This window comes from Lepidochelys kempii, chromosome 9, assembly GCF_965140265.1.
Source record: "Lepidochelys kempii isolate rLepKem1 chromosome 9, rLepKem1.hap2, whole genome shotgun sequence".
In the NCBI taxonomy this organism is placed as follows: domain Eukaryota; kingdom Metazoa; phylum Chordata; order Testudines; family Cheloniidae; genus Lepidochelys; species Lepidochelys kempii.
In genome coordinates this window covers 15,798,250-15,820,547 of record NC_133264.1, presented here as the reverse complement: position 1 = coordinate 15,820,547, position 22,298 = coordinate 15,798,250, and positions in this window count along the sequence as shown.

Below are 22,298 nucleotides of genomic sequence, written 5' to 3'. Positions count from 1 at the left end.
AAAGGGAGCCCAGGCTGTGAGGAACCTGTCATAGCATGGACCTCACCTTCTTATTTGGCACTGTTGGCACTTATTGAATAATGAATCATGTCACATCAATGGCCATTAAAGGGCTACAAGCCTAATGAAAAGGTTGCAAGTCATGAGCCTAGTTTAAAGTGAGGTTGAAAAGACCAAAGAGCTTGCAATCCACAGCACTGGACATCTCTTGTATTTGTACTTCCCATGAGCTTTATTGATATTGTTCATAATTTTCCTGTCTTCCGTGGTATTTTTCAGAAGACATGAACTGACCTTTTGTTATTTTTATGGTTACTACTTCTCCTCCAATATATATTTCCCCAGATGGATGTTCCTGCATTCTGTTGACCACTTCCTGTTCTGTTGACCACTGTTAACCACTTCCTATTCTTTATTGAGAGTTCAGTCCTATTGATACTGAACATTCTGGCCCTGATCCAGCACTCAGTTAAGCACATGCTTTGAGTTAAGCACATGAATGGTCCCATTGAAGACAATAGGACTACCCACAGATTTAGGTGCTTTGCTGGGCCAGGGCTTGGGTGCTCAGCACTTTGCACAATCAAACCCTGATTATCTAAAAGTTTTCTCCTACAAGCAGTACAGTCAGTACCCTGCCTGCAGACCAGCCTCCAACTGAACACCTAATTGATCCATCAGTCATGAGACTCTTTTAAAACCCATCCTTCCCTGCCTCATTGCTGAGTCCACCCTCAAAGATTTATGTGCGCCTTAGCTGTGGATGAGACTGCAAAAGAAATTTGGAAGATTTGATACAGAGCTAATACAACAAGCTTGATTAAGACAATACAATACTCTCCCTTCATATTTGTACCTTATTCCGTACTGCACTAGTTCATTTCCAGCATGTGAGCATGGCACCCAGGCACATAGGAGCAATTCAAAAGTAAAACCTAAAAGAGCAGTGGGGAAATGTGCCAGCCTGACAATGGGGTTTCATTTAATAAGTATAGTTCTGAGTGTGGAAATCAAATCTGAAACAGTGACAGACAGCATTAGCATTGTCTGCATTCTTGGAGCAGCACTAAACTAGCAGAAAGAAAAGAAGTGAGACACTGGCCCAGACATGCTCCAGCTGGCTGCAACTATATCTTCCCTCCTCCATGAAATGTAACCATTCAGCTTGTTTTCATTTCATTATTGGAGGGTATTTTTGCAACCTGCCAGGAGGAAAAAAAAAAAAAGGAAAAACATTCTTTTAAACACTTTGGTATTTTTTTTAAATGAACCTGTGGTTATTCACGTAACTTGTACTCCTTTTACATTGAGCAACATACAATTAAATAGCCATCTACAACATCCACAGAATCAGCTACAGCTGCCACCAGGTAGCTGTACATTTTACACTCTTTTTTGCCAAACTTTCCAGTTCTCTTCTATGAATTCCCATGTGCATGTGGGAGAACAGCCACTCTTTACTATCATTATATTTTGGCACCTGCTAGTCAGGAAACAACTGGCTAGCAATGTAAATCAGGCATTTAATGAATTCATCTAAGGCAGGGATTGGCAACCTTTGGCACGCGGCCCGTGAGGGAAAGCCGCTGGCGGGCTGGGCCAGTTTGTTTACCTGCAGCGTCAGCAGGTTCGGTCGATCGCAGCTTCCACTAGCCACGATTCGCCATTCCAGGCCAATGGGCGCTGCAGGAAGGGCGGCCAGCACATCCCTCGGCAACCCTAACGCTGCAGGTAAACAAACCATCCCAGCCCGCCAGCAGCTTTCCCTCACGGGCCGCGTGCCAAAGGTTGCCGATCCCTGATCTAAGGCCTGATCCTGCAGACTTTTACTCCTGGGTGCAGTTCCATATCAACTGGAGGCTCAGGCTTTCACTTTGTTCCCTGCCTGAGGGGCGAGCCTTCAAATAACAGAGTTCATCAGTTTTCATTTTACTAATATTCATATTCAGAATATGCTACTGTGCAGAGCTACTCGCTCTCTGCCCTCACCTTGCAGAGCTGGTGGAATTCCTGCTTTGGTCCTGCTTTGAGCAGGGGGTTGGACTAAATGACCTCCTGAGGTCCCTTCCAACCCTGATATTCTATGATTCTATGAATTCTACCTTGGTCAAAATTGAAAAGCTTTGCTGAATTCAGATCAAACTGAAATTTCAGGAAGAAATAAAATTCACAGCCACCTAAAGGCAGTGACTATATAGAGTCCCCCAAAACATGAAAGCCTCATTCAGTTCTCACTATACTCCTTGGGCAAAATTCTCTTCTCAGTTTACACCTATGCAATCCAACTGAAGTCAATGGGCCAAAATTCTGTCTTAGCTATGTGGCAACCCTGCTTGAAGTCAATGAAGTTGAGAGAGCTGGTCCTAGGAATATGTAGCAAGTGCAGTTACATGTGACCCATTACCCATGCTACCTCTTTGTTAGCCAAACTGATGGGGTGCAGCTTGGTGGCTATAAAAAAAACGTACTTTAAATAGGGAGCTGACATACAGTGTGACAACTCTGGGAATCACATGAAGGGACTGATTTTCATCAGTGGAGACACCTGGTGATGGGAGAGGACAATGGAAGAAATTGGAGTCCCAAAGCATCTGCATATCACGTTAAAACAGGGTGGACAAAAAAAAATTTAAATCAAGTTTTTTTTTAATTTAAATGGGATGTTTTTATTTTGTCATTTAATTTATAATAAATTTTTCTCTTTAAAATAAATCGGTTTAATATGAAATCTGAATTTAATATAAAATATGTTAAGGCCTAAATTTATTAAAATCTCTTAACACATTTAAATAAAAAATAAATAAACTGAATCCATGAGCCTCAATCTAAAGCTTTGAGTTAAAGGCTGCTTTTCTATATAAAGAAAGAACCAGGGGAAAAACATTTAACTTTTGAGTTCAAGCATAATAAATATGGCACAATAAGTCATATACTTTATTGAGGGCTTGTTTTGTTTAATAAAAATGAATTTTATATGCTGTTTGTGTGTGTTTAAATTCCACTGGCCATCCAATGCAGCTTGACACAAATCATAAGCAAAAAGTTAATTATCTAGTAAATAAGCAATATATCATTCATTGTTTTCTAACATGCTAAAAATGTGCAATTAATTAATAAGAATTTGAAAATATTAAGCTATATAATTACTTGTATAAATGTCTGTAGTTATAGCACACTCTCCTAGGTAGCAAAAATCTGTACCAAATGTCATGTAAAGGCTCTATTTAGTTATAAAACAATATGTTTTAATGGTTATATCAACCAACAAAATCAAATGGCCATTCTTTGGCAGGAATAAAGGTGTGAGCGAGAAATTTGCATCTTGGCAAAGAATCAGCTGGAGGTTCCCATCCCCACAAACTTTCTGTCTCCTGAACCCCAAGTGGAGATGATTCTCAAAAAAGAGGAAAAAATATCAGAATGGGGGACAGACCTCCCAAGTTCTCTCTCCCTCCACCTCTACTCACAACATTGACAACAGCAGCAGAACAAAGGAAACAGCGTTGGACTAAGGGAGGGATTGTGACTGAACGATTCAGCCCATAGGACTGCTAGAATATGTGATGAGAGATGTTTGCTTTGAATTCACTTAGCTTGTTAAGTTAGTCTTTTACTTTTTATTTACTTGTAATCAATTATGACTTTTATGCCTCATTACTTGTAGTCACTTAAAATCTATCTTTCTACAGGTAATAAACTTGTTTTATTGTTTTATCTAAACAGTGTGCTTGGACTGAAGTGTTTGGGAAACTCCATTTGAAATAACAGATTTGTGCATACTATTTTCTATTAATATAGTGATGGACTTAAATGAGCTTTTATTGTCCGGGAGAGGACTGGGCAGTACAAGACACACATTTCTGAGAGAAAGTCTGGAACTGGGAGCTTCCTGATTTTGCCCTGCAGTGTAATTCAAGAATGGTTGACCATAGCACTCATAGCATATAGCTAGGAGTTATTTACATGCTGGAGGCTGTGTGTGAGCAGACCAGAAGTGGTTGCTGCCATAGCAAAGCAGTGTAAAAGGCCCCCCATGTTGGAGAACTGAGGGGACACAGCTGTTCAGCAGTCCAGATTGTACCCTGTGTAATGCCACAGTGAGTCCTCCATGATGCCTAAAGAGGTTGAGGGGGAAGCAGCCAATCAGAGAGAGGCTGCAGGGAGCAGCAAATCAGAGCCCAGCAGCTGCATATAAAAGGAGCTCCTGGAGAGTGCAGTTGCAGGCTGGAGTAAGGAAAGTGAGCAAGAAAAACCTCAGCCCTGAGATAAGGGTGAAGGCACTGGGGCGACAGGGAAGTGGTCAAAGGAAATGCAGACAGTATTAATGGGATGCAGCAGGAAGCTGCTACTAATAAGTTCTCTGGGTCTGGACCCAGAGTAGTGGGTGGGCCTGGGTTGCCCCCCAGCAACTAGGGAAGCAGCTTAAGCCCTGAAAAGGGAAGTAGCCCACAGCCACAGAGCTGAAGCCACAAAGCTGAAGTCCCAGAGACAGGGTCAACATTTGTGGGACTTTTGATACCACTCCGGAAGGGGGTTGAACTATAAAGAGTGCCCAACTGGAGAGCTGAGGCAACAGGCGAAAAGCTCCCAGGGAGGAAGCCCTGGGAGTAATGCTCCATACCACAGCAGGGACAATTTGAGAGGCAGGTCAGCCCAGGGTACTGTGAGAGAGTCCTGTTGGACTTGCACCCCAGGAGTGGTTTGTTTTGTTTGTGAACATGGACGGTATGTGACTCAACTGGAGGGCTGAGTCACTGAAATTCTCCTAAGTTTAACTGCCAGCAGGGGTCACCGCAAGCAGCACAATGCAGAGGGAGTGCAGCTGTAGACACGCCTGGGTAACAGGTGCACTCATGTGAGGTGAGTGGCCCTGTCACAAAGCTGTTGGTTTTTGTTTTTTTTAAATGTGCCTTCTGGTTTTGGAGCCTTTTAGGTTACACTTGGGTCACATTTTCATGCTCTAATTACCAAACCTGAGGGCTAGATATTTTATTTTTTCAATAGAAGTTAAGTCTCCTGTAATAACCTGACTCAAGGAGCTGAGGCTTTAAGTAAAATATCACGTCATGAGCCTGGCCTTAAAATCAAAAGAGTTGGCAAGACTGATGGGGTTTTATAAAATCAGGAGAGAATCCAACAGCCTCTCGTTGTGCTGTGGGGATACAAAGGGATTTTGTGCAAAAGGCTCTTTGGTAATATTGTTAATCAAATTTGGGTTTACCTGTACTACAATAGGTATGTGTCGAAAGTATCAGATGCCTTGTCTCTGTGCTGTGCATTGGGTGATGGAGTGTGATTGCATGGAGCTGTTAATCTGACATACTTAAACGTAGCCACAACTCTTTCAGTGATACTTCATATTTCATTTGATAAATTGCTAAAAGTGTTTGAAATAGTAAATTTCATTTTATTTATCTGCCTTCTAGAGACAAAAGCATATGTGGTAAACCAGAATCTTCGCTAATCTTGAAACATTTCTACACACTTATTGGAATGCTATTGTCATAATATTAGTCATTGGTAAAGCATGTTTTGATTAATGTGGGGGTACACAGTGAACTTGTTCTCCTTCAAAATATTGTTTTTAATCAGGTAAATAATTGGTTGTGCAGTTCTAGATTTGAAAGTTTTAAGCATTAACCAAGATTATCAAGGGTTTGTACAATAGCTGACAGCTACATCTGGAGTAATATTGTCTAGTAATTATTTACCCTTGCATGAGCTTTATCTTGCTTAGTCTACTTTCATTTTGGCATAAACCACAGGAGCCCTCACATCTGCTAAGCAATGCTGACAGTATAAAGTTGGTCAGTTCAAAGAGAAAAGGTCTCCTATGGCTTCCACTCAAACACTTTCACAAGCCACAGCAATGGCATTTCTCTGTAACTTGGGAGGGAAGGCAGCCAGACACATAGGCATTCTGTAGAAGATGAAAGAACATATCGGTGTGACTGCACCCTATCCACCTAGGTGCAAAGCTGGTATATTGGGAAACCTGAATTCATTTTAGAGCTGGCTGAATAATGGGGAAATGTGAAAAATTATTTTGAAGTTGTTTCCATTTCTCAGCATTCAGCTGGACCCATTTTTGTCTAATTTTTTAATCAAAAGAATTTTTAAATATGTCTCAATCTGTGTTTTCCTATTGAAAACTTTTTTTCAATAAAGGGGGGAAATAACTATTTAAAGAATGATTTTGATAAGTTCCACAACTTCAGAGAAACACTTAAGAATCTGCTTAAAGTTAAGCCCATGATTAGTCCCATTAACATTAATGAGACTGTTCACATGCTTAACTTTCAGCACTTGCTTAAGTGTTTTGCTGGATGGGGCTCCGGTACTTAGCCCCTTACAGGATGAACCCCAGCTGTTACCAGGATTAGCCAGCTCAGTATACATAAATCCCAGCAACCTGCATGGCATCACCTACACACAGATCATGGGAAGTACAAATTCCAGATTACTTCATGAGGATCATAATGTTCTGTGCTCCAACATAGCTAAAGCACAGTGGGATCCATGTTGCTGATCCAGAGGCCAATGACATCAATAGGAGACTTTGTAATTGGTTTGTGGATCAGGTCCCATGTGAACAGAAGCGGCTTTAATCCTGGGTATAGGGGACCAGTTAGGGACAACAAAGCCTTATCTTAGCATTAACTTATCAACATTGATTTTGTGTATTGCATCCTGCTGCGCGGTAGCCTCCAGTACACCCAGAGAAAGCCATTAATGGGATGGTTGCCTCAGAGGTATAGTAGCACATGTATTGTTAAGCATGCATTGAAACTAGGGTGACCATATTTCCCAAAGGGAAGATGGAACACTGCATGAGGCTAGCCCGAGCCCTTCCTCCCCCACCCCTCAGTGTGGGGCTGTCCTGAGCCCAGGGGTGCTGGACCAGTTTGTATACTGAGAGTGCTGAGAACCATTGAACCAAACTGTAAACCCTGTATATAATGGAAACTACATCAAACCACAACTACCCCAGTGCCCATAGTTCCAACACTTATGCATGAGCTGCTCACCCGAGCACCCCTCAAGGCTGGCCTGAGATGCTTGCCTGAGCCCTGCCCCCACTCCTCGGGTGGGGCTAATGTCATTGCTTGCCCAAGCCCTGTCTTCCCCCTGCAGAGGGCTGGCATCGCTGCTCACCCCGCACATTCCTCCACACCCCACTTTTGCCAAAAAAGGTCAGGACCCAGACAGGGCTCAAAAAAGGGATTGTCCCAGCCAAAACGGGATGTATGGTCTCCCTAATTGAAACCTCCAAACACGATGCCACATTAGCACCCACTTATGGTGGTCACTTCAGGGAGCGCTCTGCATTACGGTGCAAATAATGAATATCAAGTATCCTCGTCAGAGCCCTTACCAAGGGAAAAAGCAATTCTGAAATCAAATCATTGGTAGTAACAGCCGTTTGGCTTCTGCTATAAAAACTATATTTCATCAGTTGTTAAGGCACCTCTAGAGTGCTAGGCACTAACCCACAACATCTGAGTGAACAGAGATTTGCCATGTGCTTCCTGTTTGATTGGATGGGAGCTGAGTGGATTAATTCTTGCACACCATTTAGATGTAGAAGCTCCCATACCCCTACCCCAGTTTCATCCCATCTAAAGCCTTCTCAGCATTCCTTATGAAAAAGGGAGCTGGGGTATCTCGTTTAAGCAATCTGAGCATATACCGATCTATTGCAAGATATTTGGCTACAGCTGACAGCTGATTTATTGAGATTGGGAATATTTTGTACGCCAGCCAAGGAGAGGGAATAAGTGAGGGGGTGGAAAGGCAGGGGCAAGAGACCTACCTAAAACAGTCTTGATCTAGAGAGAAAATAAAAGCCCTTATTCAGCCAAGTACTTAAACATGTGCCTAACTTTAAGCAGACATGTAATCCCTATCCCACTGAACCTAATGCAGCTTTACACAAGGACTGAATGTTGCTTGGTGTTTTTATATGAAACAATAAGGATTCATTAGGAGCTGGGCAGATCTGAATTACAGCTATGCAATAAACTTGTATTTTTCATCACTGGGCTATTTCCCCTCCTCCTCCAGCTGTCAACCACATGTTAGAAGTACAGTTTAAGTTAAATATGCAGGTCAGCCCTTCTAAAGATCATAGACGGTTAAGGATGAAGATCAAAGTTTCCAGTGTTTTGAAGTGACAGACTGTGTCTGTTGCCTGCCCATACCCGCTCACCTCTCCCATTCAGGTTAGTCTCCACTGAGAGTAAAATTGTACTTTTTGATAGCACTGAGAACCACAGTCTACTTTGCAAAATTATTCTTTTGCCCAGCAAAACACCTTCGTTTACAAATCTATAGTTTCAAAGTTTTATTTCATTTTCTTCTTCAATTATTTAAGTACCTTTTAAGACATGCATCTCCTTTTTGTGAAAGCACTAATGTTCTTTTCAGTGCCTTTTCTGCTAACTGCGCTCTTGAAATAATCAGATTCACCTAATAAAATTTGAATATATTTAGAGTTTTTCATCCAGTTTTAGCAACTATTTGTGAGGCATTCCAAAAAATAAACACAATATACAAACACAGGCCTCTATCCTGCAAATCCTGGCTCCATGTAGGTCCAGGTGTCCATCTGCAGAGAGCAGTTTGCTGGAGGCCTGATACTGCAGTCTTCACTCAGAAAAAACTCCCACTGAAATCAATGCACCATTGCTGTCCCCAGTTCTGCTCCCTCACAGTGGTGAAAGCACTGGTGTAAACCATGCCATCTAGACCTATTCTGACTAGGAGAGTTAAACCCTGGCAGCTTGTCTACCCCAGCACCATCATCACTACCATTGATAGAGCTGCACCAGTGATAGCAACAGTGGGAAATCTTTTGAAAGAAGTCTAGTGTAGGCAGAACCTATGTACCTCAAATCTGTCCTCTAGGCACAAGGGGCTTATTCTGTTCCCATGACCATTTATTTATTTGCCTCTCTGCTGAGAGCGGCAACAAGGGTGGCAATTAGAATCATTTGCAGTGGGGCGGGGGTTATGATTGTAATGTGAGGAGCTATAAATGAGGACCTGAACTGAGCCCACCAATTCCTCTCACAGATGGAGGGCTTTAATTCTGATAATACATCCCATAAACAAATGTAGCCAAATCATCTTTACACTGAAAAATGTGAAGGAAGCTGTGGTTTCCAAAGTATGCAGGGCTTACAAATTTTACGGAAGACTTGAAAACGTGGAGTCTACAAACTACCAATTAAGTAAGGGGCACATTTTCTCGTACATACAAATATAATTATGCTTTGTGCAAAGAAAGGTTATTCAAGTTCACATTTCCCAAACATTTTTTAAAACATCCATCATCCTCTTGATCTTCTTACCTAGACATTTCCACTTTACTGATCTCCCTGCTGAAATCAGTAAAATCACAGCAACCTCTTCTCAAGTTACTATTCAAGTGCAATCATTTATGTTTGACCTACATTAGCAAATGCTGGACATTAATCCTACCAGGCAGGTACTAATAACACTGAAGAAAACAACATCATTAAAGTCCCCTCTCAACCTTTCCCTCCTCAGGACACCTGCTAATGATTTATTATTGACAAACTATTTCCTGCTTTGTTTTAACATGAGACTTTACTACAAATGCTGGTCAGTAGTAAGAGTCATCTCACCTCTCATCTTTTGCCTGCAAGGCAATTTAGTTTAAAGTCAAACCACATGAAACGAGACAATGTTTGTCTGCATTTACAACTAGACAAAAATTGCCATCTGATATAACAAAAAGGCAATTTTTGTAGCTGGCACTGGGGGGGTGGTAGGTATAATAGGCCAGGCAGGCTAAGCCTCCCCTGGTGGAGCTGCGGCTGCCGGATGCAGGGTTTGAATGGGAAGTTTTTGCTTATTGTTAGGTCTGTCGATTAATCACAGTTAACTCACGCGATTAATTCAAAAAAATTAATCTCGATTAATTGCACTGTTAAACAGAAGACCAATTGAAATGTATTAAATATTTTTGGATGTTTTTCTACGTTTTAAAATATATTGATTTCTATTACAACACAGAATACAAAGTGTACAGTACTCACTTTTTATTTTTATTACAAATATTTGCACTGTAAATGATAAAAGAGATAGTATTTTTCAATTCACCTCATACAAGTACTGTAGTGCAATCTGTATCATGATAGTGCAACTTACAAATGTAGATTTTTATTTTTTTTGGTTACATAACTGCACTCAAAAACAAAACAATGTAAAACTTTAGAGCCTACAAGTCCACTCAGTCTTACTATTTGTTCAGCCAGTCATTAAGACAAACAAGTTTGTTTACATTTACGGGAGATATTGCTGCCTGCTTCCTATTTACAATGTCACCTGAAAGTGAGAACAGGTGTTTGCATGGCACTTTTGTAGCCAGCGTTGCAAGGTATTTATATGCCAGATATGCTAAACATTCTTGTGTCCCTTCATATTTTGGCCACCATTCCAGGGGGCATGCTTCCATGCTGAAGATGCTCATTAAAAAAAACGATGTGTTAATTAAATTTGTGACTGAACTCCTTGGGGGAGAATTGTATGTCTCCTGTTCTGTTTTACCCGCATTCTGCCATATATTTAATGTTATTGCAGTCTCAGACGATGACCTAGCACATGTTCGTTTTAAGAACACTTTCGCAGCAGATTTGACAAAATGCAAAGACGGTACCAATGTGAGATTTCTAAAAATAGCTACAGCACTCGACCAAGGTTTAAGAATCTGAAGTGCCATCCAAAATCTGACAGGGACAAGGTGTGGAGCATGCTTTCAGAAGTCTTAGAGCAACACTCCAATGTGGAAATTACAAAACCCAAACCACCAAAAAAGAAAATCAACCTTCTGCCGGTGACATCTGACTCAATTGATGAAAATGAACATGCGTTGGTCCACTCTGCTTTGGATTGTTATCAAGCAGAACCCATCATCAGCATGGACGCAGGTCCTCTGGAGTGGTGGTTAAAGCATGAAGGGGCATTCGAATGTTTAGCATATCTGGTACATAAATACCTTGCAACGCTGGCTCCTAAATGCCATGCGAATGCCTATTCTCACTTCCAGGTGACATTGTCAACAAGAAGCGGGCAGCATTATCTCCTGCAAATTGTAACCAAACTTGTTTGAGCGATTGGCTGAAGTCGGACTGAGTGGACTTGTAGGCACTAAAACTAATTGTTTTATTTTTGAATGCAGGTTTTTTTTGTACATAATTCTACATTTGTAAGTTCAATTTTCATGATAAAGCAAGTGCACTACAGTACTTGTATTAGGTGAATTGAAAAATACTATTTCTTTTGTTTTTTACTGTGGACAATATTTGTAATAAAACAAATGTAAAGTGAGCACTGTACATTTGTATTATGTGTTGTAATTGAATCAATATTTGAAAATGTAAAAAAATCCAAAAATATTTAAATAAATGGTATTCTATTGTTTAACAGTGCGATTTAATCGCACAATTAATCGTGTGATTAATTTTTTTAATCGCTTGACAGCCCTACTTATTATTATGCCCCATGCGTGTTCTGGGCTGGCTGAGGCAGCGTTGTGTTACTCAGCTTCCTGGGTTCATCGGTAATCTCCCTGGGGCAGCTAAGTAACACAGACCGCCTCTTCAGCTGCCCCGGAACCTGCATTGCACACATAAAAAGCTCAGGCTGTTCCGGAAGACACAAGGTTTTCCTGCACGGCAGCTTGGAAGTTCCGGTTGAAAACCAGACACCTGGCAACCCTACCCCATTTGAAAAGGGACCCTGGTGGCTCCGGTCAGCACTGCTGACCAGGCTGGTAAAAATCAGGTTGGCGAGGAGGACAGGCTCCCTACCTGGCTCCATTCCGCTCCCTGGAAGTGGTAACAAGTCCCTCAGCTCCTAGGGAGAAATGTGATCTGGGAGGCTCTGTGCGCTGACCCTGCCTCAAGCACCGGCTCCGCAGCTCCCATTGATTGGGAACCACGGGCAATGGGAGCTGAGGGGATGGCCTCAGTGGGCGGAGGCAGTGCGCAGAGCTGCCTGGCTACACCTATGATGAGGAACATGTCACAGCTTTTGGGGAGCTCCCCAGGTAAGTGCGGCTTGGACCCCACACCTTCTTCCACACCCAAACTCCCTCCTGGAGCCTGCACCCACTCCTGAGCCCCCTCCCACACCCAAACTCCCTCTCGGAGCCCACAGTAACTCAGCCAGAGGTTAGGGGATCTATTTCAGGAGTGGGTGAGGTTCTGTGGCCTGCAATGTGCAGGAGGTCATGCCGATGGTAACAATGGTCCCTTCTGACCTTAAAAGTGTTTGAGCCATTGGCATTCTGTTTCTTCTACCTGCAATTTGGATGTGCTCTGACTTTGAAAATGGTTCCTTTCATTTTGGAGAAAGGATGAATCTCACTGGAGAGTTTGTGGCACCTTAGAGACTAACCAATTTATTTGAGCATAAGCTTTCGTAGCGCACGAAAGCTCATGCTCAAATAAATTGGTTAGTCTCTAAGGTGCCACAAGTACTCCTTTTCTTTTTGCGAATACAGACTAACACGGCTGTTACTCTGAAACTGGAGAGTTTATAGCTCCAGAGGTGGTTTGTATTTGAAAACTGTGCTGAGTTTGCTTGTATTGTATGGAGTGCCCCATAGCAGTACTGAATGTTTACTTCCCAAGGAATTGTTTTGCTGGGAATATTCTAAAATCTCATGATGATGTTGTTGTATGACACTCCCTTTTCATCACAATTACTGAGTTTTGATTCCAAAAGTATTGCAATGCAGATGTATGTCCAAAAATAAATGCCGGACTATAATTGTGCCAAGATACTATCGTGATGGTCAGCTGCAGAAAACTCTTAAGATAGACATTCTAAATTATATCAAATATCTGTACTGGAGGAGGGCCCTTGGCAAGAGGGACTTGGAAAAACTGACTAGAAGGAATTAATATACAGATTTTATTAGCCCATACCTACCAGAAGGCACCAAATGAATACTCAGGTTTCGCCTAGCTATGTAAAAGCAGACACGCAGAAATATCTTTGAGTGTTGATAGATTCCCATAGATAGTTAACTAAGCAGCTTATAAAAATACCAGCAGTAAAATATAAGTGAAATGGTCTGAGTGAATATACTCCTCTCAGATCATTACAGCAATGTTGCTATGAGGTTACTTCTAAAATTATACTTTCATTTGAATCCAAAATGGGACAGGTCTTTCCAATTTTAACATGCCTGCAGGAGTATCCTGGGAAAGACATAATTATAGCGCATCAAAAAATGTCACCATTCATTCTGCCCTGTCATTTAGGCTCTCTAATTGACATATTATTAACAAAGGACTGTAGAACACTTCTACTGACATTTTTCTACCAGTTGTGGTCTTAGGGTACAAAATTCAGATTTCAAACACTCCCCATTAAGTTCAGAGGTTTTTAGAACTGGTTTTTGGGTTTTCTCTTATAGAGGTAAGGGTCAGTCACCAAAAGCTGAATCCCAGATTTGGATTGAGTCCATTCTTCCCGCCATCATCCACCTCAAAATGGAAAATTAAGGGTGTTCAGATCCAGCGCTTTGGTTTAGGTAAGTATTTCCCCCAAAAAACAAGTGGAATATAAATTTCAGAGATCGGTCCAAAGGGAAATCCCTATCTCATTCCTACTCCCAGGACACCAAAGATTATAGCCAGTTATCCATATGCACTCCACACAAACTAGTTATCAAGTCTTTTCCCAAATGATTGAATACACTGGAGGTTGGATGACTCAGGCAATTGGTGCAGGACTGAAGGTTTTTTTTTCAGTCACCAGGCTGAATCCAGCCCCGCTAATGACTGAAAGTCCTTGTACTCTGTTGGTTGTTACTTGTTTGGGGTCACCATTAAAGTTAGTAGCCTTTCAGTCTAGCACTTGTCACAAGAACACAAAAATTAAATAATCTGAGGAGCAAGTGGCCTTCAAGGAAAGACTGCTAAAAAGGGAAGACATTTTAAGTCATGGTTGAATCCTCAGGGATTTACATAATTCAGTGACAAACAATCAAAAATGACACCTCAGTATCATCTGAGCAGACAACAATAACAATTAGAAAATGAGGAGCTGTTTAAGGTACATTAGAATTTCCCCCTCTCTGGGGCACAATTATGAAAGATGAATTAATGACAGACAGCAACCCATGAAACAGAGTTTCACTGGTAAATAGGAAGTCTGGTAGCGGTGTGAATACAGGCCAGCCTCTTCACTATCACAATTGAGGAATGAATGGAAAGATGAAGATATCTAGTATTGATTAAGTAAGATTTTTACACTAGCTGCAGCTCTGCTTTATCCAGCAGGGATGGGTTTCTCAAGGTCAAGAGCTCAGTCGAGTCACAGAATCCTTTCTATTTTGCCATTCCATCGTTACTCTCTATAAAGATACAAAGGGGTGAAGACTCAAAATTCTGCCTATGAATATGCTTCCAGCTGACCTGAAGCCATCCCATGGGCACTGGTGATTATCGAGCCCAGTTGAATTTGGATATCAGGATCAAGAGAACCTTTTTGGTGTACAGCTGGGTGTCCAAGTACCTACTTGAGATGGACTTAATTTTGAGCAGCGTTGTGAATAAGATCCAGGGACTGAACATCCAGTACAATGGGTCTGGAATATTAACAGTAAGTCCAGTGCAGAGCAGAACTTGTCCATTCGGGGAAGACCTTGACTCAACCCTCAGGGATTGCTCTTCCATGCAGCCTAATGTGCTTTTAGATAGCCAGGAGGTTCGATGCAATTCTGTGGTGAGGGGCAAGGAAGAATAACACTACATTCATGGACTGGGCAACCAGGGACCTGAGTAGCTGGACTGGGAGATGCCTAAGATCTTGTTAAGCTCTCAAGATCTCTTTGAGGAGTGCCAGGACACCACTATAGCAATTGGGACGACCGCCAACCTGGTTAAGCCAGTATCGGAGGAGAGATTGAGGGGTGACAGGCCCCCAACAACACACAAGCAGTTATTTTATTAAAACATTACAAAAAGGGTCTGGTTGTGAATGCTGGGGGAAGAGATTTCCAGGTCCTATTTAGCCTTTTTGAAAGCACGAATATTGCACATTAGGGAAGAAGCATCCATCTCTCCCACAGCTCTGCCAGTTCCTGCTGCCCCATCGTCTTTCACCCCTTGCCTCCACCACTTTCACTCCCTACCTCTGCAATGCTGGCAGCTAGGTTATGTTCCTCCCAGCCCAGAGATTTGTTCTCCCCATGCTGCCACAAGCTGAGTAATACTTAATACATGCACCCTCTCCTCTCTCACCCCTTTATGGCTGCATGGCTACCTGTTCCTACCTAGATCGGGAGTGCCCAGAATGGCATGAACAGCATTTGACTTATCCATACAAGACCAAAATAGACAAACAAGATCCCTAAACAATAAACGATATTTCTGTAAAACACACAAGTCCCATCTACATTGCAACTAATGCTCGCATAGTAATTTCCAGAGACACAGTTAAAACATGAGCTGAGTTTTGTTGGGGGACTAACATGTTTGTTTGACTCAGTAGTGTAGATGTGGCCAAAGGGCAGAGCCACCACTGGGATAGGGAAAATCGGGGTGGCCACTTGGGCCCTGTGCTTTGGGAGGCCCCATAGGCCCATTGGCCAGCGCGGTTGGTCCCGGAAGAGAATAATCCATCCCTTCCGCCTCTGGCCCCGCTCCTCCCTAGGGAAGGCCCTGTGAAACGGAATATTTAAATAGAGTCACGATGCACTTCCTAATAGAGCTGGGTAAAAGTTTTTGATCAAAACTTTTTTGGGGGCAAAAAATACAGATTCAGCATCATGGAAATGTTGTGCAATTTATGTTAATTTCACCACATTGTTTCCTTTTAAAAAAAAATCTAAAAGTAATCAAAATATTTTGTTTTGACGTTTTCAAAATGAAATGTTTTGGTTTCATTTCATAATGACTTTTTTTTTCCAACGTTTCCTTGAGTTTTATTTAAAAAGGAATCAAAGACATTTAAAAATGTTCAGAAATCAAGACAATCAAAATTAAACATTTTGTTTGTTCCAAAATCTTTTTCCAATGTTTTGATTTTCCAAAAAAAAATAAATTGTGTTTGGTTCAAACAAAAGTGATTTGGGGGGTACTTTTTATTTTATTTTTCAGAATTGCCAGCAAACAGAAAAATCCTTTATTCACCCAGCTGTACTCCCTAAGCTTTGATTAATTTTCCCCTTTCTAGAACAAGAGTACAGGCTGAACAGGGGATGGCTGACTGCCTGCACTCAGCTATTCTGGTGGAGAAGCAGGGATGGACTTATTTTGGTGTATGTTTGTTTTACAGTAGTATGCACCGGCAAAAAGATGAAAAGTAAAGGAGGCATTTATGCTGAAAAGGCTAATTGAAATATGGCCATCATCTGAAAAACTTTATGGAGATTACACAGATGTGCTGTACATTACATATGAGCCTCAAGGTTCCTTGTCCCTCTTGAAGATGATAGACAAAAAGACCTTTCCCTTTGTTATACTTGGTAAGATTCATATTAAATGGAATACCATGCATTTTTGCCAGTTTAAAAAACTCTGTCAAAGACTCTCAGTAAAAATATTCTGCAATATTCTGCTCTGTGCACGATCTTGGAGCTGTGTTTCCTGTGGGGGTGTTTTACTGATCCTCAGTGAGGACAAATTACTTGCCAAAGGTAGTTTTGAAAAGCTACAGTAGTGATGAGTTACGGCAGTAAATCACTTGAAAACTTTTGTTAAAGTTTTGGAGATTAGATTGTTCAAGGGGCAATAAAGGGCCAAGGAATTTTACCCATAGTCCCATAGTCAACCCTTGTTCAGGTTGAAGTTGGGCAATTGGTGATCAAAAATCTTTACTCACAGATGTCTGTTCAGCATCCTATGTAGTGAGTTTGTCAGCCTCACACTATCTTCACTGCAAAAAAAAAAAAGTGCTTTGCTATCGAGATAGCTAACTTGCATTAGCTAAGCACTAGTGGAGACCAGGCACTGTTCCTTTCACTGTGATGTAGCTAATCAAGGTCCCACCTGTACCACCACCTGGTGTTGATACCTACTAGCTACATCATGGTTAAAAGCTACCTGTGCTTTGTCTCTATTAGGCTTTATACTGAAATACTCAAATTAGCTATCTTAATGAAAAAAGACAAACAGTAGGTTTGCAGTAGAGACAAACCCTAATGGACTGCCGTCCTTCAGTCTGTGAGTTATATTGACAGGTATGGAGAAGCTTGCATGGTCTGTGCAATGGTAAACCTCCTCTGCATATAAATGGAGACTTCATTGCCGAACTGTGTTAATCTGCAGTTTTATGAGACCTAATATCATGCACACACAAACTTTTTTTAATACTTCCAATACTTTTTTGGAATCTTTTTTAAAAAAAACAAAACAAAAACAAACCCTAACCTTGCTCTAGGTTAAAACTCTGTTAGCCAAGTTGAAGTTAGGAAAGCATTGGGTGGGTTTTTTTTTTTTAAGCCACAATGCTTATAAAGTTGTCTACACTACAAGTGGTACATTGACACAGTAGCAACTATGCTGCAGTAGCATACATGCTTCCTACATCAATGGAAGGGGTCGTCTTTCCATCAATATAGTTAATCCATCTCTCTGAGAGGAGTAGTTAGGTCGATGGAAGAATTCTCCATAAACCTAGCTGTGTCTACACAGGGTTAAATCGACCTAGCCATGTCATTTAGCATGCAAATTTTTTCACAGCCCTAAGCCACATAAATAGATCAAAATAAAGGTTATGTTACGGCAGTCATAAGTAACTGACAATAAAGAGATTCCTAAGAATGGTAGAATCTCAGGGTCAGGGCATGTCTCCACTACAGAATTAAGTTTACTTAAGTTAGGTTGACCTACAGCCACTACAGTAATTAAACTGCCTCTTTGTGTCCCCTGTAATGGCTCCTGCTGTCAGCCCCGGAGCAGTAGGGATCCAGCCGTCAAAGGCAGCCACAGGCAATGTAAGCAACACAGTGTCTACATGGCCACTGGGTCGACCTAACTACATCGAACCAATCGCTATCCCTCTCACAGAGGTGGAGTTATTAGCTCAGCATAGTGGGCGAGTTACACGGGCAAGAGGAACATTTTAGTATAGACGTTTACACAGTTAGGTCGACATAAGCTGCCTTAAGTCGACCTAACTCTGTAGTGTAGACCAGGCCTTAATTTCAGAGGGGCTATTGCAATGCTGTTATTTTTGGCTATCAGACAGCAATCAATGTGTTCCATCTCTGATTTTATCAGTTAGATTTCCTGCTTAATAGATTGTTGTAAACCGAGTTAAACCTCGCTCAAGCTGATGTGTGAACACACCTTTTACTTAAGATAGTTGTAAGAAACAGTTAAGGGGCCGCACCTAAACCAAAGGCTAATAGAAACTGCCCAGAAACTAGCACCATGTAGGTGGGGGCTTCCACTGGGTATTGTGCCCAGGTGGGGGCAGGGGTGGGAGAGAAGACACAGAAACTGGGGACAGATAAGAACAGAGAAAAACAGAGGCATAAAAGCAAGAAAGCTAAGCAGGAGCCTGTGAGTCTGGGGAAAGCTAGAGAGCGCACTTTTGAGGCTGTTGTCTAATCAGACTTAGGGCTATAAGATAAGAAAACCGATTCTTTTGTTTTTATGGTTCCTCCTGAATTCAGGGAAGCAGGACTTTGTACATTTCTTGTAAATGAAACAAGATGGCATAAAAAAAAAAGACCAGACTCCATAAATTTCTACTTCCAACTGCAATATCCCCAGCACCCCAGAATTTGATTAGCTCTCTGGGTCAAAAAGAGGCAATATCTTAGTGCAATAAGTAATTTTAGCAGCTGATTAGGATCCATTCACAGAGGTGTTAGTCTGTGTGGCTGATATTTTTCTGCCTATATCATGAAGAGCTCATGATATAGCTCTTATCTAAATCTTTTGATAACTTATATTTTGTCTTGTAAGCATAAATTACATTACGACTACTGTAAAGCTAACTACTCTTGGTAAGTAGGAAAACAGTTAGCTCAGCTCGGATGTGACAGATTTGTCACTCTCGTTAGTGATGATAATGGGGTGATTACTACAACAAAAAAGTATTCAGAGATTTCTGGAGGGCAATGTCTGTGTCAACTTGATGAGCTACTAATCTCAGACCAGGAAACAGATGGTATGTGAATCAGAATCTAGCTTCCCCACCTTTAATTCTTCCTAATTCTCATAACCTGGGCTGGGCACAAAACATAGACTAAGGGTCAAATTTTGTACCCCTTACTCACATAAGTAAGGTGTATTCACCCAAGGATAGTTCTATTGGCATCAATGGGATGGTTCAGTTGAGCGATTCCTCACCAATGTGAGCAAGGACTCCGACACCCATCCCTTAAAGCAAAGAGAGAAAGTGGTAGCTTTTTCAGGAAGAAGGCATGTATGCTCTCCTTGCTTGCAGTTTAATACAATACAGTCATTTTTAAACTGCCACTTATATTCTGCACTGAAAGTAGTTTTATGCATCATGTTCAGCAAGGGAGTTCTGCAATGGCTCAGTTACTTGTTCTCATATCAGGCTGAAAATTGCAACCTAAGGACTTGTTCACAGGATGCTTTAGTGCATACCAGAGGGGTGTACATTTTAGTATGCACTACCATATTGTGCACTAACTGGCCTGTGTAGACCTTCCTAGCACACACTAGTTTTCCTTCTCTCAGGGGAACTACCAACATTCTGCACTTTAGGTCACTGAGGTGACTTGGCCCTCCAGACAAGTTACAAAAGGTCCACCCTTCCAGGGGTAGAAACCAAGTCCAAACATAACCACTGCAAGTCTTTCACCTCAGTCCTGCGGGACAAAGCCCTTCCCTCCAAAGGGGCTCTTCTCTTTTGCAACACACTTATCCAAGCCTGCCCATCTCCTAGGCTCTGCTCTAGCGCTCTTGGGCTTTAGTCAGTCCTTTTTTCCACCCCCAGCTCACAGGGTCACCACATCACCTCACTAGGCAGCAGTATGCACAATCTCCCCATCCTCCTCTTAATAGCAGGGGTCACTGAACCCCCCCCCCCCGAGAAGATGACAGTATAGGGGATCCTAAATCCACACTCTACTATGGGATCCCAGCTCTAGGAACCCTAAACAGCGAAGTTATTTAGCTTCCATACCCTCACCCAGCGCTAATTCTTCCCAAGGCCTCTTCCTAAACTCCCTGTCCTCCCACAGTTGATGAGCACCAACTCCCAGGTCTCTTTGGTCCCTGAAGTCTCACCTTCCCAGATCTGTTCTCCCTCTGGCCACAGCGTGTTCTTATCCCCCAGGACTGATCTTACGCAGATGTGCCCCATCACATGACGTCAGCACTCATTCCCGCTGCCTGAGGAGGTGAGTTAAGTGTGGCACAGGTGCAGCTGACCTCAGTCCTCTTAAAGGGCCAGCTCACCTTGTTATGGAAATAATACAGCAAAATTCATAAGAACAGCTGCTTGTTCACCAGTTATTATGTAAGCTAGAGAGTCTGTTAGTTAAAGGGCACTGGGTTCTTCTGTGCTGTGCAGCTTTGGCTCAGAGCCCTGACACCAGAAGCCTGCCTAAAGCTTCCACCAGCCTGGTTACTTCTTTCAGGGTGACACCAATACACCTCCCAGTCTCAGGTCTCCACAGGGTCCACTCCAGTGATGGATGACACAATGGCTTTTTGCCTCTGCTTATATCTTCCCAAAGTTCATTAACCCTGTTTCAAGAGGCCAGAAGGTCTTCTGGGTGTGCATTCTCCATCCCCCATCATGATTGTTCAGTGATCATATTCCCCCTCTTGTTCACCTGATGGCTTTGTTTACCTTACATATAAATATACTTTTCATTGTCTTTGGTCTCACCTTGCTTAATTTATGGTGGAGACATAGTCAAGCTGGCGAAACAATGTTCCTTTGTCTAAGGCAAGCTGGGCTTAGACATTGCCTGCCAAACACATTTTTAGGAACATATTTCCAGCACACTCCTACAATTCTTTATACATCACCTGTACATATATCATGCAATTAAAGTATTGGCCAGTTGGTATGTGACACCTTACACAACACCTTGTAGACACAGATTCTGATAACAGTGAGTTGGGGTAATGGGTATGTCAGGTCTGATGAGAGTTATGGTATGGTGTGACCTCTGCTAGTTGGCACTGAGGGGTCCCTGGGTCACAGTGGGTATACTGCTCTCCAGAATGAAATCTGGAGGCACTGACTTTTTATTTGCTGCTGAACCAGCCAATTCACTCCACTGTATCACAGAACCCAAAGTTCTTTGTAGAGTTTCCCACCTGTATGTCCAGCTGTATTAAAGATGCAGATAAGTATTGGAAATGTGGAGGATCCCCTCTCTGCTTAAGGAGTGCTCCAACACTTTGGAGCTTTTCGAAGGAAAGCCACTTAAGATTTAATATTAGAGACTTCTCATGGTCCAGCCAGAATTGTTGACGTTTGGATTAATGAACCTGAGTACAATTCACAAGAACAATGGTTCCTATGATTCTGATGGGTTACTAAATACCTAATACAACAACACTGGAAACCCCCTACACCTCCCAGGATGAAATTCTGATACACTGCATCAGGATCTAAGTTTTCAGAAGTGACTAGTTTTATTTGAGACATCTCAGTTTTGGCTGCCCACTTGAGACATCTTAAAGGGGCCTGATTTTTAGAGTTGGTGCCCAGCACTCGCTGAAAACCAGGCTCCTTTTAAGTGTCTCGCTTTGGGCATCCAAAATAACTACAGGTTAAGCCTCTCTAGTCCGGCACCTGACCGGATGCATAACTGGAGAATTTGCCAAACCGCAGGAGGTCAATACTGTAGCAAGCAGGTCTCTTTTTATTTTTATCTCACTGAGGCAAATAAACAGAACAATGCTTGCAACGCCGCCTAGCCAAGGTTTACTGGCTCACTTCATAACAAAGTGTTAGTGTTGTTACGCAATTTTATTGTCTTGGCACAAGGAAATAAGTAGATAAAGCATAAAAAACATAAAATAAAATCATGCCGGACCATGGATGTTGCTGGACCAGACAGTGTCAAATGAGAGGTTCAACCTTTAGTCATTTTAGAAAAATTAAGCCCATGTGACATATCAACCCTTAAAAGAGTAGCATATATTACAAAAATTAACCATTGGGCCAACATTTTTCAAACGGCCTGATTTGCAGAGTTGCTGAGGTTCCACAGGTCTTGTAAACTTCATGTGGTTATTTGGCACCTCTGAAAATCTTTAGATGCCTAAGTATGGATTTTAGACACTTTTGATGGGATTTGGGTACCTAAC